The sequence below is a fragment of the Quercus robur genome, chromosome 4 (genome assembly GCF_932294415.1).
Source record: "Quercus robur chromosome 4, dhQueRobu3.1, whole genome shotgun sequence".
NCBI lineage: Eukaryota > Viridiplantae > Streptophyta > Magnoliopsida > Fagales > Fagaceae > Quercus > Quercus robur.
The window spans coordinates 12,358,138-12,380,477 of NC_065537.1; the positions used below are offsets into that span (position 1 = coordinate 12,358,138).

Here is a 22,340-nt window from a genome sequence, read left to right on the forward strand (position 1 = left end):
GCAGAAACTGGTGCGGTAGATATGGCAGAAACGGGTACTACAGGCATGACAGGAGAAGTGGCTATAGGCATCGTTGTGTCCGCTGCAATCTCAGGCTCCTCATGAATCTTTGTAAATGAACATGCAGAATAAATGGAGATTGCATTAGGAAATCAGGCAGATACACATAAAAAGAAGATGGAAGAAGATGGCAACGAAAAAGGATGAAAAGAAAAACTTAACAGATATGAGAGATACATGCCCATAGCCTCAGCCTTATGGTCACCACCCTCTTTATCAGAATCAGAAATCCTCTTCCTCATGGTAGGCTCATTATCAGAATTCTCAAGAACCTCCTCAGGTCCCTCAGAGGACAAGTCTACATCAGGCTTACGTGTGGTAGAGCTAGGGATGGAAGAAGGGGTAACCACCAAGGAGGAGCCATCCTTCATGACCTAAGATAAGGTTGTGAAAGGATCACTGGTAAAGATAACAAGAGGTGTGGCAGGAGAGACAACCTTAGTCTGGAAAGTAGCCGAAGGAGTGGCTCCCTTTTAAGGAGTAAGAGTCTAGGCAGGAATAGGAACAGACTCACTAACCCTCTCAGTATAAGTACCCTCATCTACAGGTACCAGCTCAGTGGAAGGGCTAGGAGTCTCAATAGGAACTGTTTGCGTAGTAGCAGTAGCCATGACCTTAGCCATCACATCAATCCCATCAAAGAAACCTTCCATGGGGGTGCCCATGGTGGCAGAAATCTCCTTAGCCATGGGGTGATATATGGAGATAGACTCGGGCTTGGCCTGTGGAACACGGAGAAGAAGAAGAAAAAAAAAAGAAAAGGAAGATGGCACAACCAATGATACGTGGAAAAAAAATAAAAAGAGGGAAAGGAATGAGACATACCTCAAGCTCGGGCTCATCAAGCAATATAGGACGGGTGGTAGACGCATCCTCCTTATGCTTAGACTGAAAAAGAAAACAGAAGACAAGAATAAGGAAGTGAGCCAACAGGTATATGGGGTTAGCTGCAGAAAAAGCCTTATAAAAAAATAATGAAGAATGGGTAAAATTAGAGATAACATACTCTTCTCTCAGTAGTGGTGGATGCAGGAGGAGGGGATGTCTTCCTCTTGCTGCCTCAGGTCCTGCTAAAGGAGGAGCGTCAGTGGATGGCCACGAAGCAGTAGGCCTAGACTTGTCTGTAGTAGGGCGCCTGCTAAAACGGGTATGAGCAAAAGGAGGAGGAGAGCTTTCTAAAACTATGTTATCTATGGGAGGAAGGTCACTCTCAAAAGGCACGATGTCTGAACAGGTCTTGGAGGAGTCATCACCCTTCTTGGAGGAGTCATCACCCTTCTTGGCAGACTTAGACTTGGCAGAATTCTTCTTCACAAACACAGACATGTTTGTCACATTTACTCTCTTCTCCCAACCCGTGAGATAGTCACTTGCATACCAGAACCACCTTCTCTCCTCCTCAACCCACTAAAAAATGGCAGATCGACTCTACTTCTTAGCAAACGCCACCACAGACTTGGTGGGAACGAGCAACCGAGGGTTGGCAGAAATAACTACACTGAGGCTATCAGGAGGAATGAGAGAAAACCCATGGTTGCCCAACAACTCCTGCTCAAATAAGGTCATCACAGCTTGCCAGTATCCATGCATGGCAGCAGTACAAATACCCTCCCTCTATGAACTTGGAATGGTGACTGCACTAAAACGCCTACTCCAAAACTCAAAGGCAATGTGCCGCAGGAATAGCCGAACAGAAGTAGGGGACTCCATGATGGTAGAAAAGTCATTAGGAATATACTGGTCCAGCCCAAATTACCTCCTCACCCTATCAGCAAAATAGTGCACAAACCTAAGACCCTCATCAGCCAAATAAGGCAACCACCCAGCATTAGTGGCTGCCAAATAAATGATACCCCTCTCTTCAAAACCAGTCAACAGGGTAGTGGTCCCAGCAATGTCAACAAAAGGACCCATGGTAGAATCAACGCATGTAAAACTTATACCCAAATTCCTATATGATCTCCAAGAAAACCCAACTCCCTTATCAAAGAACTCAATGGCTAGATGCCCAATCGGCTTGAAACCAACCTAACAAAAAGCCAATGGAAAATCAAACTCAAACTAGCTACAGAAATCAATGATAACTCTCAGACATGACTGGTATCACTCATTGGCAAAGTGAACAGGCCTACACTTTGCCAAATGCCTAGCACAACGCTCATACAATAGATGCTACAAAATGGTACTATGAACAGAGGTAGTAACTATGTGCAAGAAGTTGCCTGATCCTCATCACTTTGCAGGATATCCAACTGAACATATAGATGTCCCAAGAACATGGGTGCCAACGGCAGACTCACCCCAGCAGATATCTTAATGGCTAATCGAAAATACAAAGGTTTCACAACATAGTGAGGGTGAGAGCCAAAAATTAACTTACAAAGCCAACACATGATGAGTGCTGCACAACAAGCAGCGACAAAGGCCTTAGAGAAAGAACCGACCCAATATGACAACTCCGCGTTGCCACTCATCCCATTCCTCAACTCGGCCTCCACGACCTCTTCTTTCAGAGAAAGCTCTAAAGCGCCAAGGTCAACATCACCAAGAATGAGTAAAAGCAATTGGTTTGTCACGTCTTCCAAGGTCAAGGTGATCCCACCGCAGGAAAGAAAGAAAGTATGAGTGGTGGTGCACCACCAACGAACCAAATGGTAGAGATTAAACAAGTCTCTGTAGTTGGATAAGTAGCACGATGAGACACTGGCCTTCAACACACCAGCTTGCTATAGCGCCTCCATAAAACCTGTGTCAGACAACTCCTTGTCTACCCATTCCTTCTAACCCAAAGTAGTACTCGATCCAAACTCGAAGAGAATGGGCACAAGGAGCGAAGTACCTTAGCGGATAACAAGATCTAGAATCGAAGAAGCCAACGGAGACCAAGATATATTTGTGTTACAACGGCAAAAGGCAAGCCACACATGGCCCGACGGCGATGGCGTGTACTTACCAAGAACTTTTGGAAAATGGGCATGGGTATCATACCAAGGGTCTATGAAAGGAGCGCATTCATTATCGGGATAGCGCTGTGCCTCCTCCTCATCGGAATGGTCCGATTCAGAATAGGCGGCCTCTTCGCCTACATCTCGTGTGGCAGGATCATTGGAGACAGTCTCTTTTCCCTTACGGCGGGAAGAACCTTGGCTTTTCACTGGCGTCATGATGGATTGGTTAATCGGAGTACACTCGTTTTGGAAGCCCAGTAGCAAGAAGAAGCCTAACAATATGGGCAGAGTAGAGTTAGTGGATTAATAGAAAAACCATTCAGCCCGAATGTTAGGAACAATGGATTATAGGCCCATAAAGTAAATAAATGGGCCTTGAGGAAAACAAATGGGCCTAAAGGAGCCCAGAGAGAGAAGTAGTAAACTCATGGACATTATGTGACGTAGAAAAGTGAGAATGGGCCATAGCAAGCTTGAGGTAATGAAGCAAGAAAGTAAGGGGTCAGTGAAAAGCTCATGAGCCCCAAGGATGAAGAATAAGGCAATTGGGTCAGGGAAGCCCAAAAGAGTTAGTAAAAGCCCATAAGAATGCCCAAGGAAAGCAAATAGGCCAAGGATGCCTAAGGAAAGCAAATAGGCCAAGGATGCTCAAGAAGAAAGAAATGGGACAAAGGAGCCCACGAGCAATGTAATGGGTTAAGAAAGCCCAAAGTAGTATGAATATAAATCTAATGACTATATTGAGTCATTGAGAGAAGAATAGGCAGTAGGTCCAAAGCGGCCTAGCAAGTATGAGTCAAATAACACTACGACAGGAATGGTAAAGTGGTATGGCAGGAATGACAACAAGACTATGAAAGGAGCAAAGAATTGGCTAAAAGGGGAAAAACCCACAATCAAGCAAGGCCCAGCCCTTGAAAGGAGCAAGCTAATAAAGAATGAAAGATCAAAAAATAGTTCACGTTATAAGAGGTCAAGGTTGAGCGGCAGAATGCACAGATGAGCCTTCAGACCATGGCAAATGCATGAGTAGTAGACAAGCTTTCAACATACACAGGAAGTGGAGCACGCACAAGGCCTAAGCACTACCAACCTGTACCCAGCCAATACAGGAGTGGTGGGTCATGGGCCAGAGATAAGAGATGGTATGGTCTGGCGGTGGGGAGAAGGGAAAGCCTATTCTAGGGTTCCCGCTTGTATTCTTTTGGGGGTGATGTCCTGCTGGGATGACATACCACCCAAAAGAAGGCAGGATAAGTTGGAATCACTAGGTGAATGCCATGAGAGATAGTAAGAGAGAATGCCACTGTAAGCAAGCAAACAAAATAGCTTTTTTTGTTTGGTAATAGGGAGTGACATGACTAGCACAGGTAAGTGGTGGTAGTTGGACAACTGACAAACCAGTGGGTGGTCGGGAGAAACACCCTAAACCAGACAAAAGTGATTAAAGGCTAAAATGGTAAAAAACAATCATGGTAGGCAGTATATAAAGGGTCGTTGCTGTGAACAGTAACACAACCACAACCATATCAACCTCTAGAGGAGAATCATTGCACTACCATCACTATAACACCATACGAGCAAGTATTGAGAAAGAAAGAAAGGAGTGGGAAAGAATCTAAGTAACAAAAAATGGAGAGAAAAGAGAAAGGAATGAAATAAAGAGTGTAGAACGGGAGGCTAAAAGCCTACCCTTTATTGAGGATAAAGAACTTGTTTGGGCATAAGCCATTCAAGTTCGTTCCCTTAAAGTGGATAATTTCTACAGCAGGATTACTCTGTGAATTTATCAACGTTGAGGAAGTGGTTCCCTCCTTGGCCTTAGTCTCGTAACACAATTGCACGCGGTAAACTGATCCTTCATTCTTTGATTTTATCACTTATTGCTACTGTTTCCTATTCCATCTTTGCAATTTTGCCTATAATGTGTTCTTTTTCTTTGTTTTAATTAAGGATATCTTGCTTGTTTTGCCTAACAGTAACGTATTTCCATTATCATTGTTTTATTACATTTATCCGCCATAACTCTTTTGCGGCAACTTCGTCTACCATGGGCATATGACTAAAGTTTTGGCAAACATGGCATAGTTTGTGCTCGAGCTAGACCAAAGTGAGTTGCAATTGGACCGGTTTCAACTCTCCTATCCAGAACAATCAGGCCTAGTGCAATAGGAGACAGTCCGACCCAAAATCACAAAAGGCCCACCACATAGGGCTAAGTAGTATGTCCAGTAGCTCCAACAATCTGTAAGATAGACGTCTACACAAAGCTTGACAAGCTAAAATTAATGCACCTGATATACTTTCTCCTTTATAGGTCTTCATCTTTAAACAAAATAAGAGTATGGAAAGATTTAATACTGGTTTACTCTTAAAGCTGCTGGAATCATTGCTTTATTACCGTTAAATTTATATAATTTTCCACCCTTTTACTACCAATTCTTTAAAGTACGAATTACTGAGCCTGAGATTGTTCTTTTTCAGTTCTAACTTACTGCAGGATATTTATTAATGTGTTTCAACTTTTGCTAGACATATAGTAACCTATCTAATTCTACCTTAACTAACTAATCTCTCCAAAAAAAAAAAAAAAAAAAAAAAAAACCTCTCACTATTTTATTTCCCTCTCACGCTTGGACACGTATTACCTTAATCATTGCTTTGCTGCTAGACACGAATTAAAGTTCACTACTTCACTTATCGAATTTTGGGTATAGCCTTTAAGGCCAATGTTGACATTTAGAAGCCGATCGAGTGTTAACTAAAATTTGAAATTAAAAATAAAAAAGTAGATCTCACTATGTTGCAGAGAATCTTGGTCTCACTATGGTGGAAATCCATAGCAACATTTCAACAAGAAGGACAATGGAGTTTTGAACAATGAGATTTGTCCACTACCATGTAGTTGTTTTATTATTTATTTTTAACTATTTTAATAAAATTAACAACATTATCTTATCATTACATTTTTATAACGGTAATTAGAAATGATTTTAATTTAAAAAACCATATCTAATTCTCATTTATTATTACAAAAATTGGTTATTCACTGTTTAATTTTATTAATTTTTAAAAGAACAATTATGAGAAAAGAAAAAAAAAAGAGATATCAAAAATAAATTTATATTCCCCATCTATATATATATATATATATAAAACCGAAACCTTTAAAACTCTCACAATTTTCCACATCATCATTTTAATTTAGAAAAATTTTAATTTTTAAAACTAAATAGTGAGAGAGTCCTAACAGGAGTCTCTTTTATATATATATATATATATATATAAGAGACAAAATCTTTGAAAACCCTAAACCAATCTCCTCTGTCCGCCTCTACTAAGAGAGAAAACCCTAAACTTCAATTTATTTGGTAAGCTTGCTATTGCTTTTTCTCTTTTTTGTAAATAAGTTTTTTTTGCTTTTGTTTTTTCTGGTGGAGGTGATCTTGCGGCTGTCTGTTCTTCCAGGTCCTATGAGATTTTACATGACTTTCATTGGCAATGGAGTAGTACTTTACAATATATGTTATCTTATGTTTTCTCTTATGGTGTTATGCTTCTTTGTTTATTAATTAAAGATTATGTTGGAAGCTCATATTATTTGCACCTTCAAAGTGCTTGACAATGTTTGAACCAAAATTTTCATCAATGAGGAGGAATTGGATAAAAAAAATTTAGAAAAGCTTTCCATCCTTACTGAAATTGTCTCGCAATAATGACTTTTTTGTTTGTTTTGTTTTGTTTTTATAATTTGTAGGTTCTGAATCTTTTGATTTTTAATTTTATTGTCTTTTGAAAGTTTGACCATCTAAATTTTTGGGTTCCATTTTTTGCAATATTTGAAACAGTTTATCAAATTTCAACTATTATAACTATGGATTATTCTCTTGAAGGTAACCTATCTTTCTCTTATATTTCTTTATTTGGTAGTCATATATATTTTGTTTTGTTTCAATAATTTCTAGGCAGTGCTAGTAAATTTTCTGATTTTTTTTTCTTTTTTTTTTTTTCCTTCCGGACGTTTTAACATCAGAATTTTTTAGTTATTTTTTTTTTTTTTTCAATATCTAAATTTGTTAGCTAGATTTTTTGCAACCTATTGCATGTTCAAGTAATGACTTATTCATCAAATTGTAACTCAAAAAGATAGGAGCAATTCACACAATAGTATAGTTTCATACTCAATTTAAAATTTTATAAAATTATTTTAGTATATTATAAATAGGTAAGTTCCCGTGCATTGCACGGGTTTCCGACTAGTATTCTTAGATTTTTGAACTATTTGTTCCTCAAGTTGAGGGTTTAATAACATATAGGACCAATAGTTAATCCAAAAGCTTAAATCAATGAGTTTGAACTTAATTATGATAAATTAACCATTCATTTTTTGCATTAATATGCAATGGTAAGACTTTATTACTCAGCACACCATACGACCCATTTTTGAATATTCCAACAGGTGGGTTGCGTTTAAACATTTTTCCCATGTAAAAAAATGGGTTTTCATCAACTATATAAACCATTTATCTAATAAATTATAACAATTCAAATGATATGCACAAAATATATTCCAATTTGTTTCTCAAAAAAAAAAAATATATTCCAATTTAGGGATTCCATATTGATGAAAGGAGGTTAAAATCCAAACCCATGACGAGGCAAACAATAGAAGAAACAATGCACTGAATAGAGAAGATGGATTAGTTACACCCTTTTATTCATTGATTGAAATTAGTAATACCCTTTTGTAAAAAGCTTGTCTTTTGGGTTTTATATGCTTTATTTTGTATTTATATATCTAGGTTTTTGATGCTTTGCTAGGTGTTTATGTTTTTTTTTTGGGGGGTAATAGTTATTGAAGCTAAGGGTAGTCAAGGAGGGGCTCCTAGAGTGGTGGAGAGATGGGGTGAGCTGGACTCATCAAAATGTGTACTGGCTGCTTCTATCAATGACCGTAAAGATGACCCGGTATGTGTTGGTGTGTTGCAAATTGTTTGAGTTTATTGAATTTGAATTTCAAGCATCTGTGTTGTTGTTGGCAATATGTTTCAATTTTGTTTTAAGTGTTTGGTTTTGGTTCCAATTGTTAGTTTTAGTATGGTTTGTTGAAGTTTGGAGTGTTTGAGAATGAAGACATGCTTTCATGTTCTATGGGTTAAATGTAGAATAGGTGTAAAAGATTTTGTGCAGAAATCATAGTATGTTTTGATTTCAATTGGATTTCTTTTGCTGTTGAAGGTTTTGGTTTGAATGCTTGTTATGTAGCTAATGGAGTTTAATTAATGTTGCCCCAAGGGTAGTAGAATTCATTGGGTGCCACGCCTTATGAAGAGGTGGTCACTAGTTTGAATCTGCTATTCACCATCTTCTTGGGGCCAACACTCATTTTAAATAAAGCAATAGTAAGTTAAACAAATAATATGAGCCTTTGTAGTTTTTTTGCAATTGGTATTACGAATTGAGTTTGTAATTGTTCATGAAGTTTGGGACTTCAAGCATTGTACTTAATTGCCATTTTATGTTCTGTTTGTTTTCTGAAGAAGTAAGAGGCTACTTATATGTATCATCCTTTAAGAGAAACAGGTTCTAATATTGGTTGCAACCAGTTTATTGGATTCTCTAGTCATTCCCTTGCATATATATGGCGATAATGCATAATGGCTTGCTTGCCAAAGAGCAACTTGCAAGTGTCACTTATTGCCTAAATAGAAGCTTTTAGCTTGAACTAGGACAATCTATCCTTTTGTTTTACATATGTGTATGAATTCAGATATTCTATCAATCTTTTTCTAAAAATGTAATTAAGACCCTCAAATCCTTTATTTTGCAGAAGTGTTTTTTTTTTTTTTTTTTTAAGAATTATTTTTCTTTTTCTCTTGCAGTTATTAGCAGTGGCAAGAAAAACTGGTATGGTGAGTTACACTCTGGGACTTATGACTATCTGGCTACATGTTTTGGTTTTCAATTTTGTCTGTTAGTTATAGGCTTATTGAAGATCTTATTCAATATTTGTGTTCTTAATGTATACTACAGATTGAGGTTCTTAGTGCAATTAATGGGGATATTTGTTTCACGGTTTCTAATGCCAATGAGGATGGTTCTAGACCTGAAGATGATGCTGTTGTTGGGTTGCATTTGAAAGTTCAAAAACGTGTACCAATACACTTTTGAACGTTTAGACCCCCAAAAATTAACTTAACCAACACAAGCAATATGTTAAACAACAAGTGTGCGGAAACTTAACATATGCTATAATGTGAAATAGGATAAAAACTATCTAAGCCATAACATAATAAAATCACAGCAGATAATATAAAGGCAGAGATAGAGAGGAAGGAAGATGCAAACACAAAGATAACACCCGATGTGTTATCGAAGAGGAAACCGAAGACCTCGGCGAAAAACCTCTCCGCCGCCCTCCAAGCGGTAATCAATCCACTAGAAAATATAGTTGGGATACAAGGACAGCAATAGACCCTCCAAGCCTAATCTACCCAGTGCACCTAAGCCCTCCAAGCTTCTTGCTCCAACGAGGTTGCGCCGAACCTTTTTCTTTTCTAGCTTCCCGGATTCCGCTACTACACCGTAGCATCAACCAATGAAGATTGGCTCCTTCCTAACTGCTTCCAGAACTCCAAACGACTGTCTCACAGAAATGATAATGGTGAGAACCAGGTTTGGTATAATGCCTCTCAAGGTTTTAACAATGGAGAGGAAGAGAGTGAGGGATTTTGATGAGACTCTAAGGTAGGGATTGTGTGTGAAACAATCTTGTTTTTCTTTAGGGTTTCTCTCTCAAAATTCTCTCTGGAAGCTCTCTTTCAATCGTGGGTTAAAGGGGTATTTATACTGGAGTGGAGAGGAATGTGAAACGTCAGGTTTTAGCAAAACAGGGGTGGCTCGCGGCTTGACCTCGCGGCTTGACCAAGTCGCGAGATCCAGTCGCGAGATAACCGTATGGCCAGTTGTCCTGTTTTGTCCTGTAGTGCTCCAGCTAGCATGACTGTTCATCTTCCATCATGCTTGGCACGTGTGCAGCTTCTGGCAGCTTGCAGCCACGAGTCCACCCGCGAGTCCCAGCCGCGACTCTCTGTTTTCTTGCACACTCTTGAGCAATCTTCACTCTATCTCACTCACTACCCTTACAACAAACCCACCTAAATACAGGGTTACTAAATGCTGAATTACAAGCAAATTTGGCACGGAATAAAGCCAATTAGATGGTTGAATAAATTCAACCTTACAGCATTTATTTGCCGGACATAAATTGGGGTTAACAACCGGGTACTGCAATATTGTTGCTTTCTAGGCTTTGCACCTAATTCCACCATAGGTGCTTACATCTTTGATTTCCAACTGCATTCTTCCCATATGCATACAGCTTCTGATATTTGAATTTATTGTTAAATTCTAGGTCTTGTACTTTGCTTACTTGTACAACAAAAGGAAACACAAGCATGAGGTCCATTGAAGTTACTGATTCACCTGCAGGTTCTGCCTCTATTGGTTCGTCAAACACATGGAGTGTATGCAGTTCTGGCAATATCTTATGTTCTAAAGTGGATGGAAGTGAAAAATATGCTATATTTGGAGGGTGAGTGCTCTTGAGATTCATAATTAGAATTTATAAGCTTGAGAATTAAGTCAATTGTCATTTCGTAGTGGGATTTTATGGTGTGTGCTAGCTTATTCATCTATGAAATAATGGTTTTCTTGGTTTTCATCTCAGAAAGGGTGTTGAAATGAACATGTGGGATCTTGACAACTATACTAAAATTTGGGCTTCCAAATCTGTGAGCCCTTCCTTTATCTGCTAAATCTTGAATGAAATCTTTAATATGCCTTTTTTCCTTGCATTTATTTAATAGCTTCTACCCTATGCAGCCTCCTAAGAACAGTCTTGATATTTTTACCTCAACCTGGTTTACATCATCAACATTCCTGAGTAAATATGATCACCGCAAAATTGTGGCTGGCACCAACAGCCATCAGGTAATCTTTCATTGCAAATTCTAATTTCATTTTGGAATGAATAACTGGGTATTAGTAATGTCTGGGAATGCAACATTCTTACGGATTTTTTCCTCACTTCCTACTGTCCTTTGAGCATGTGTTGCTTGATGCTGACTGGAATTGGGGTTTTTTTGTGTACTTGAATTCTCTTCAATTGAGATATCATCAGATGTTATGTCATGAGAGAGAATACCCATGTTCTACATGTTACTGATCATGAGCCATTAAACTAACAATGACTAATAATACACCTAGGATGAATTTTTTTTAAATTTTCTTCTTTCATCTGGAGCTAAGAAAATGTCAATTTCATTTATATCCTTTGTTAGTTTTATGATATACAAGTTATTGTTAATTACTTTTTTTTTAAAATTTTTAATTTCTTATTTTTATAGAACTTGGAATGCTTTCTTATCATTTTGTCTTTGCTGGTTTCTTGGAGGAACCACAATTTCTTTATTACCTTATCTCTAGTAGACTAGTAGCTCTATTGTAATCGTAATCATCCAGCTACTCAAAAACTTCAATTCATTTTTTTTTTTCTTAACAGGTTCGCCTCTATGATATTTCTGCTCAATGAAGACCTGTTATCTCATTTGATTTTCGGGAGACGCCTATCAAATCAGTAACTGAAGATTTAGATGGCTATACAGTCTATGTAGGGAATGGGTCTGGTGACCTTGCTTCTTTTGACATGCGCACAGGTGAACTGTAGTTCCATCATGTTGTCACATATTTGATATTCTCTGTGTGGAAGTCTGGAAGATACATTTACCATTCGCTCTCTTATAGTGTATTCTGGTAGTGTAAGTGTTCTGTTTATTTACTTAATTAGTATTCTTCAGTAGAAATCCTTTGATTATTAAAAAGAAAAATGGAAAAGAGAAAAGAGCATTGCTTTCCTTTGGTACTGTCTGGCTAATTTAGATTGGCAATTATCATTTAAGGTGATCAAGTCTTATATGTGGGGTTTCTCTCTGTTTCTGTGTGAGCGGGTGTGCAAGCACGTGGGTTCATTTATATATATTGCTAAATGCTGGCTCCAACATGTATCTTTGGGTGGGGATATACAAACTGATAGACATGCCCTTATGCTTGTTTTGATCTGTGGAAAATGTTTTTCTTATGTAAGTTTTAGATCCAAAAGATGAGGCATATAATACTTACGAACTATATGATGGTTTTCTTTTGGCTTCATTTCAATTGTTTGCTTCATGTTACATGCATCAAAATTTATTTGTCAAGGGGTCATATCTGGGAAGAGCTTGATCACTGCAGTAAAACACCTAATTCAGTATTGAAATTTTAATGCAATAGAGCTCAAGCCATTTGTAGAAATTAATTTTTTTTTTCAAAGTAAATTGTTAATGCACAATTTATTTGCATATGATGTTTAATGTCTGGACATAGGTCCTTTTGCAATTACCATAGGAATTCAAGGGTATTATTCATTTTTAACTCTAAAAATTGAACCCATCTTACTCCAAGGTCTACTTTGGATTATTGGTAACTATTACATATTTTTGGATTGAGGTTAATTGAGTTGCATTAAAGTGGATGTGAAAATTGATTTATGATGTTGCTAATGTTATTCTTGCATATAATTCATATTTTTTGAATGATTTGAGATTTCTCTCTCTTGTAACTCCATAAATGATGAAAGTATCTTTTTACAAGAAAATTATTGGGGTGCTTTTTGGGAAAATGTTCTGGAAGCATCAGATCTATAGCCAGGCACCCAGAGCTTCCAGTGATTGCATCTTGTGGTGAGTGTGTTGTATTGTTTCACCTTTATGTTAATTTGCATTGGAACTCATACTGACACACATACATACACAACACCATTTGCGCACACACGCACACGGACACACACATCAAGAGAGAGAGGTCTGTAGTCTGTGTTTTGTATTGTGTGTACATACTCCCTTTTTATTTTTCTTTTTTGGTCAAAAGGTTTGCATGTTTCACCCTTTGTTAGGAGGTCAAGTATTGGCTTCCTTTAGAAGACAGCCACTACTTGGTTATGAGTTATGGATAGCAAGGTTTAGTTAGGGTGGTCTTTTAGTATGGAGAAGTGGGAAAGAAAAGGAGGAAAAGTTTATACTCAATCACTTGCTATATTATCTACTAAGAAATGACAACTTTTATTCTCGTATTATTAATTTTTTTCCTGAAAGTCATTTCCTGTATTAATATTCTAATTGAAAGAAGGGTGCGTGCAGTTAGCACTTCATCATGTCTGGGTTCACTTAATTTTATTGAATCATCCTTTAGCCTTTTGAAGTTAAGTTTGTTTGTCTTAGGACCAAATTTTCTTGACCATCAAAACTGAGAACTTGACTAATTTCTAGGACTGGACAGTTATCTACGCTTTTGGGATATAAAGACTCGGCAACTTCTGTCTGCGGTATGTTCTTATACTTTAAGATTATGAAGATTTGTTAGAATTTCTTGCTGAAAGCCAGGGCTGAAGATATGTGCTAGTTTTAAACTCTTATATTTATTTTTTGCCCTTACTATAGTTACATTTTTGTAGCTTGTTACTCATGGTTTTGGCATCTCAAATTTTCTTACCTAATGCTCAAAACTCTTCGTTCTACCTTGAGGCCAAGAACAAATTTAGGCTGTGATAGAGATGAGTGATAGAGCTTTTTTGCATTCAAAGCTAAAAACTAGTTGTTCTAACCATTTAATCTTTTTTGATTATTTTATTTTATTAAAAGGAATCATTAAATCCATTTCTGAGGGTTTAGCAATTTCATTGGATATTATGTTAATGAAAAATGAAGTTGTTTTCTGCTTTCATTGATAGACTCAAATTATTGCAGCTACCATTCATTTGAATAATGTATAAAGTGAGATGCTGCCATCAGCACATTACTTGACTGTTATTAAAGGGACATCAGTAATCTGCATGTGATGATACCAAAGCAAGATGGTCCATTAACATGATGGCATGATGTTGAAAACATTGAGCAAAAAGGTTTAATAGTGAATGTATAAAATTAAGTGCTTTAATCTTATGTGTGGTGTACTCGTATACTTGGCTGTGAAGGTCTGCTTAGGGTATGGTGCAGTTGAACTTTTGGCTGGAAAGGTCTGCTTTCCAATTGAAGCCTAAGCATTCCTAAACATGCACTGACTCTTGGTCCACAAGTCTAATGACTGCCCCTTATTTGGAGCTATGTATTGCTTTGAGTTTCATTGTTTGAATCTATGGCCCTGACACCTGTGAAAAGAAACACTGCCTGTGAAAAGAAAGAAGGCATCAAAAGAAGAAGAAAGAAGGAAGAAGAAAAAGGCAACGAAATAAAATGAAGGAAACAAGGAGGCATCAAAAGAAAACAATGGAAGCAAAAAGAAGGTATTGAAAGAAAATGAGGGAAGCAAGAAGTTAGAATCCAAGAAAAGCAATAGATCAACATGTGAGATTCATGATGAATCATGATTCAGATTTATTACATGAGCATGCTTGTGTGTACAATCCAAAGTGCTGGAGTCAAACGTTGACATGCATTATGACTAAGAAGGTATGGTGAAAGAAGCCAAAGATTGGAGTGCAGTTGCTGTGTCCTATTTTTGCAGGAAGAAAGACATTAGGAGTACAGGAAGCCTTCATGTATCATTAACGTAAGGGCTGATGTTTTTGTTATTTATTCTGCCAGGAGGTGAGACTGAGAAGCAAGTAGATGACCATATTGTAGCAAAATGACGATGTTAATTTATTCAGTTTGGGGACTTGTTTCTCTTTTATTCCTGACTAGCATGGGAAAGTCCAGAAATGAAGTTTTGTTTTGTTTTGAAAGAGATAGTTATGCTTAATCAGTGACTGGTTAACACAAATTAACATGAAGATAATGAATTAATGGGAGAACTTAATGCTTCATTTAGATTGAATTTAAACAATGATTTATCCTCTTGCTTATTAATGTCCACCATCCAAATTTCTTTTCTTACTACTCGACTTATTCAAGCAACTGAGTGCGAGTTAAAGAATAAAGGGTGGTTGGTGATGTATTGTGCCTAGAGCTGGAAATGGATATCCGATACTATACTTTGCCCACCTGTTTGATGCATAGGTTTTCCTTTGGGAAATTTTCCATTACCATTGTATTCAAGTTGATAATATGCTAAATGCCAATGGTGGGAGAAGGTATCTCATGTATTGGGCACATGAAACCTTTGTCACACTGATAGGTGAGCCCCAGTGAGACAAAGTAAGTCTCATGCACCCGGCGCATACAAGACTTTTGCCAATGGTGGATATCTTGTTAAACAGGAGCTCTCTGGCATGTCTGCAAATTGAATCTTCTAAACATCCGCCTCGATTGATTGTTAAAAGGGTTAAAAATGTGCACTCTGAGTAAGTATCAGCCTTGGGTTACTCGTGTTAAATATTAGCCTTGTTCATCATGTGAATTCTGAGTAAATGTATTCATCTTTTGTCCCATACTGTGAATTACAATGTAAGTAACTATAGATTATGGAATTTGCCACATTTGTTGGTTTATATTACTATCCAAAGATGTATGTATGCTTATGTTAATCTTTTGGGGGAAGTCTTAGCATATGATTTTCTTTCTTGAGACACTTTTTAAAGAGTCAAAATGGCAAGGATGCCTGCCTTTAAAATAAGATTGTAACTAATTGACGTTGTGATTCTCTTACTATTATCCTTGCCCCGTTGGAGGAGATATCTCATTTGGCACAATGGCACTTGACAACAAGCTAACCTGTTGGTTGTTGCCATTATCTACATGATTAACCTTTCTATTTTTGTTCATTGTATTGGTTGGACTTATTTTTTCCTCCTCTCCAAACATGATAAACAATTGAGTTTTTAAATAAAATGAACTGTTGTGCAGTGGCATGGGTCCTGACTTTTGAGTTCTGGTACAAAAAATTAGAAAGCAGGCAGGGCAATACCACCGCTTATACAAAGTATGTGTCAACTTCCTTTGTGTTTTTTCATTTTCCTCATCATCTATATCTCTCTTTTTAATATTATTTTGTCACATTATCATTTGGTTTCACTTATAGTGCTAAGTTGTAAAGCTTTGATTAGAGGCTATTGTTCCTTTGTCTCTTTGATTTATGCTACATCATTTATGCTTTTGGCAATGTCATACTTGTAAAAAAATGGTTGTTTACAGTTTTTTGAAAGGAATTTATCATGGATGAATTTTTTGGTGTCCTGGATAGAGTGATCTGAGTTTAGATTGAAGCAGATAATATTCTTTTGACTGGATTGCAATTGTGTTCCCAAAGACTCATATAGTTTAGGAGTCTGTATCCTAGATTGGATTGATCTCGTAGGGTAATCTGCAAATTTCACCACCTTCCAACTTGATCGAAATTGGTTGCCTTCCATGTGAGAAGTACTAGATGTTTTCTGCATTTAAAATTTTAACGAATGTGGTGATTTTTTTACATGGCTCTATTTTTGCTATTTAATTAATTTGGTTTGGTTGATTTTCTGCCGTTCCAGAAGTAGCTCTGAATCATACACTAGTATAATGTTTATAAGAGCTTCTCTCTCTATATATTCATTTTATGTAATTTGTGAAGATGACAAGTAATGGTTCTTGATGTTTTTAACCCAATGACATGTTAGTTCATCATCATCATCATCATCAATCTGTGCATTATGTTGGGGAATAGCATCCAATTATCTCTCTCTCTCTCTCTCTCTCTATATATATATATTCATTTTATGTAAATTGTGAAGATGACAAGTTATGGTTCTTGATGTTTTTAACCCAATGACATGTCAGCTCATCATCATCATCAATCTGTGCATTATGTTGTGTAATAGCAACCAATTTTATTTTTCTTTGGCATTTATCATTCTGCACGCTTTACGACACAATAAAGTTCAAGCTGTATATTAATTATATGCTCTTGTGCCTTATATCTCCATACCATACCATCTGACTTTCTCTTTTCTGTCACTCAGATCTTTCATCTTTTTCTAATAATGGTTCCATCAAGTTTTATTTACATAGACTTCAATAATATTTCATAAACCTCCATTTTGACCTTTCTTGTTCTGTTAGATGTCACTAGTTGCTAACTAATGTCCATATTTGGCTTTTAAAACAACCTGGATTACCCTTGCTGGTTTCCTTGGGCTGACATATTTTAAATTACTTGGAAGAATAAGAGAGGACCATCAATTATTTGTGCATCTAGGTTATGAAATTTAATTAGGGAATCTTAGTTTCCGTCTTCCTATTTTGAGTTAAACTTCACTACTCTTTGATGTGGGGGAGACCAGAGAGGGGGGATTTATACCTTGGATGACTCCATTGGAGAGACTGGGAAATGCTATTTGACCTAAAGGTCATTGCCACTTTTGAAATAGAGATTCACATTTTGGCATCTTTCTCTGTTTCCATCTCTGAGGAGGCAATGTCTTTGTGTTGTCCTTGTAGTGGCATTCATGATTCAGCTCTTTTGGACATTGTCTTTTCTTGCTCTCTCTTACGTGGAGGAATATTAGTTGAATTGATCTTGATGAAAATGCTTTGATATTATGAAATATTATTGAAGTCTATGTAAATATTATGACTTGTTTATTGGATTGAAGTCAATTTTGTTTTGGATTCACTCACTAGCTTGTTTTACTTATGGCATTTTTCTTGCTGCAATCTTTTTTTCCTGTTTTTTATATTTTATTTTGGATTCCCAATTTAGGAAATCTTTTCTTTTGTTACTTTGTAAATTAAGCCAATTGATTATTTATAAGTTGCTAAGTGATATGTCAATGGAATTTTTTTGGGCTTATGAGAACATCTGCACGCATCTGTAAATATAAGTTGCTAAGTGATTCTTAATCTATGATGCAACAAATTTTGGGCTTATGAGAACATCTACGCGCATCTGTAAAAATCCAATTTTTTTGAATAACACCCCATGGCATGTTAAGATCTAGTCTTTTTAGGGTCTGTTTGGATACTGTTTATTTTGCTGAAAATTGAAAACTTATTGCTGAAAACACTATAGCAAAATAATTTTTAAATCTAAAAACACTGTATATAACACTAGTTGCATTTTTCCTTGGGCTGCTGGTCCTTGAACAGTGCGAGGGACCCGAGCTCCAAAACGCCAAACGCAGCATTTACTCTACAAATGCCCAATCCAAACGCACGCTTAGTCTTCTGACTGTTAGCTATGGATTTTTTATTTTATATTTGTGATGCATTTGAGCGGGCTTGAATTTTCTTGCTCTGTTTTCCACAGAACTTTGGTTTCAGTTATATTTATTACACCATATATAATATATTCTTTGGCCATGCATTAAATAGTTTGAACTAAACCCAAAACCCAGATTTTGAAGTTCAAAATGATGCTCCTCCAATATGCTTTGGATAAAAAGCATGTTATTTTCTGAGAACTCCATGGTTGCAGAGAAAAAAATGCCAAGTTAAACTTTTGTTCATTTCTATAGAACAGGAGATTAGAAATTAAGAGATATCTCATCTAACAAATGTCAAAATTTTGAGTTTTTTATGTTTTGAAAATTTACTAAATGTGTGAAGTCATGGATGTGATAGTAAATGATGAGAATAAAGAGAACATGTGATCTAACAGTAGGATTGACAAAATATTAATCTCGTATAAATGTCTATATATTGTTAAAGTTTCACAAGTTTGTAACTTGAACCCATTTCTATTGTTTTTGAAAAGAAAGAAAAGTGATAGACTTTGGTTAGGCATTTCAATTGGATTTGCAGCAGTGACAGACGTAGAAGCCTTTTAGAATTTATTCTTTCAAATTACACTTTCCAGTAGAAATTATCATCATTCTTAACATGTTCCTGTTATTTGTTGTTTGCTGTAGGTGGACCCATCAGGTTCATATTTTTCTTGGAAAGCTTCTGCAATGGGGAAAAATGTCTCTAATGCAAAGACATTTCTTGAAAAGAGGTATTAAGTTTGATTCACTTGCCAGCTACGTGTTAGAGAAACTTTTTTTTTTTTTTGGGGGGGGGGGGGGGGGGGGGGGGGGGAGAGTAAATATATCATTTGTCTCAATTCATACAATGAAATGAATTGAATTAGGGCTCATGTATGTGAATATCACATATACTATCCTTTTAACTTTCATTGCATTGGCCATAATTTCATCCTAAAGTATTGTTTACCTGTCCGTCTTACAGGTATACAGATGATATGGAGCTTGATGATGCCCGTCCACACTTCAATATTAACCTTGAAGGAAGGGTAGGCATTGTAGCTTTAAGTTCTACTTCTATACTAAAACCACTGTCACAGTATACATGTGAAGGTTCTCTTTGATGAATGCCAATCAAATAAATCTAAGCATTTTTCTTTGGTTCTTTTTTGTTCTGGTTGATTAATATCCCATTACCTTTCAAAGAGAGTTGCCTAAAATCTATTAAGGAAAGAGGACTTAATTCTCTCTTCTTTCAATATTTTCCATCAAATTTGTGCTTAAGCTTCACAGAGGAATCCCTTTCAACACTACTGTGTAGCAATGTATTAGTTTTAGCATTATTCCAGATACTTCTCGTTTAATTCAGCTCGCTAATGCTTCTTGTGTCCTGTCTAGGTTTGAGGGACAAATCTCTGGCAAAACATCGAGATTGGCATAATTGGTATAGACAAAAAGTTCAGGCAGGTTTCCCTGTTCTCTTTTGCATATAACTACACGTGGTTGTAGGTGGATTTTTCCCTTTTTATTGTTTATTTTTTTTAGGGTGGGATGGTGGTTTCTTGGTATTTTTATGTATTTGTTTCTTATCTAAGATCATGGTTGAATAATGCTATGGCATGAATAAGTAAAACTGATGATCTGATTTTTGTGTTTGGCTTAGTGTTTATCCAAGCCATAGGGGCATGTTTGAACCTGACTTGTTTACATTTGTACTAGCATGAATTTGAAAATTAAAGACCTAGCAGAAATGTGAAGATGAAACAGTTTGTTTGATATAATATTTTAATTCATAAAATGTACTATGGATCTTCATAAATATGAGTTGAATGTTAAAAGTAATCCCAGTTATTTATTACAATGCAGTTTTTGATTTTAAACTTATCACAGAAGTTCATATTTTCATTTGAGTTTTGAATTAAATTCTGTAAACTTTGGCTTTGACCTTCATTATCCTAATTCACCCTTTGGTTATAAAGGTACAGAAGTTTGGTTGCTTATGTTTTCTTGTTTACATGATCAAAATTTTGTCTGAGTGCTAACACCGGCTGAAATTGATGATTACTTGGCTGAAGTGGAGTAGTTCATTTTCCTTTAATTAAGAAACTGGGGAGAACTTTTATTACAGGGCAATGACTGGCTGAGTTACACGATTTATACCGGTCCTTGTTACTGCAAAATGCCTTGTTTGTCATGATGATCTACTTAATTATGTATTTGTACACTTTCCCCCCCTTTTTCTTCTCTCTCTCTCTCTCTGTTGCAAGTACGTAGTGGTACTGATTGGATGATTTTGTTTACTGAAATTTATATTCGATATCACTTTAGTAAGTTATCACCTTTTTTATTTTACTTTTTTTGCTAACCTGATGGCATATGCATGTGGTCTAATCTCGTTTGCATTTTTTTTTTGTAAGTAAGAGAATAATTTGTTAGAAAGAATGAACGCCCAGAGGACAGAGTCCTTAAATACATATGAACACAAATGAGGTCCAAAAAATGACAATAAAACTTCAAGACACTCCCACAATTGAAGTACAATATTTTAAAAAAAAAGAGGATCTCAAGGAGCATATTTAATATCTTGCGTATAGATTGTTCTTTGTTTTCAATAGTTCGGATCCCTCCATATGGTTCACGTAATGCAATGCTTTGGTTGCTTGCCACAACACTATTGCCTCCCCAGCAATAGTGCAATGCAGCAACAAGTGCTTATCCATTTCACAACCAATAGTTTCCATTCAACAAAATTATCTATAGTTAGTATGCAATTCAAATTAGTTAGTATGCAATTCATATCTATAGTTAGGTGTGCGTCACGAGCGCACTAAACTCTCCTGCAATGGAGTGTTAGTTTGGAAATAAAACCTGCAAAGATTGATCTTCACATCATAAATCATGCCAAAACATTTCACTATTGCCATTTCCCACCCTAATCAATATGAAATTATGAAATCTTTTCCAACCGGCTAAAATGCCTTTCCACATACTACAACCATGAGGTTTCCTTACTACCATCTTAGACCAATCACCGTACTGCACCTTATATTTAGCCTTGATGGCACCATGTCAAAATTGCTCCTGTTCAATCCCATTTCTCCGTAACTATTTACCAAGCAAAGTTTTATTAAAAATGATTAATTGTGAATGATGAACAATTATTTTTATATGAATTTATCACTTTTTTTTTTTTTTTTTACCATTTATAGCCAACCACTTTAGATTTGTAACAAAAGTTGTTTTCCTAAACTTTCTCAACTAAATGTGAAGATTCCTAAACTTTACCATCATACCACTCATGTCCTTGGTAGCAAACTAGGGATCCCCATCCAAAAGTTCCAATAAGATAATAATAAATAATATCCACCAAAATTTCCCCGTATACTTCTGAATTATTAATATTCAAGAACCTAAGGACTCTCATAACCCAATTGAACCATCAAACTTGGCCCAATTTTTCCGAAGTCCACAGGCCCTCCCAAAGAATCTCAAAAAGAAAGTTTAGCCCAATTGAAAATAGTCCTGTCCCAAGTAATACTAATTTCTGGATTCGAGATCAACTCATACCCTGACCATGTCTTGTATAGTTGTATTAGTATAGAAAGTTGTATTATGGTTATTGCAAAAGATGCTAATCCCATCCCGCATCTAAAACTTCCAATGCATCTCTTACCTATCTGAGAAACCCCTAAGCAAGTTTGCAGAAACTGAGGCCAAGCTTAAAAACCTTGCCAAATATCCCGTCTTTGGTTGAGACCAAAGAGGCGGGCTAAAACTTTCTACCACTCGCTGTGATTCTCTAAGCATGGAATTGTTGTGATGTAGCTTGGTCCTCGGTAATAACATCTCTTTCAGCCCTTGGTTAGAAGCTACACACGACTATTTTCTTTTCATTGAAACAAAACTAACTAGTACAAAATATCCTCCACTCTTATAAAGTTAAGAAATGCTACCTATTTGATTAAAAGAGAAACAAAAAACTAACTTAAGGTCTTTCTCAAAAGAAAAAAAAAAAAAACCTAACTTAAAGTGCACACACAGTGGAAACGGATGGAGGGGCAGATTTGTTGATTTTACATCTACCCCCTCTTCTCTCAATTTTCTCTCCTCTGAATCACCCCAAATTGGGATAATAAGATTTG

General features: G+C 36.4%; 1 pseudogene; it reads left to right on the forward strand.

Annotated features, from left to right (window-relative positions):
- Positions 1–4,365: 4,365 nt before the first annotated feature.
- Positions 4,366–19,996, forward strand: LOC126721387 (uncharacterized; annotated as a pseudogene).
- Positions 19,997–22,340: the final 2,344 nt, after the last annotated feature.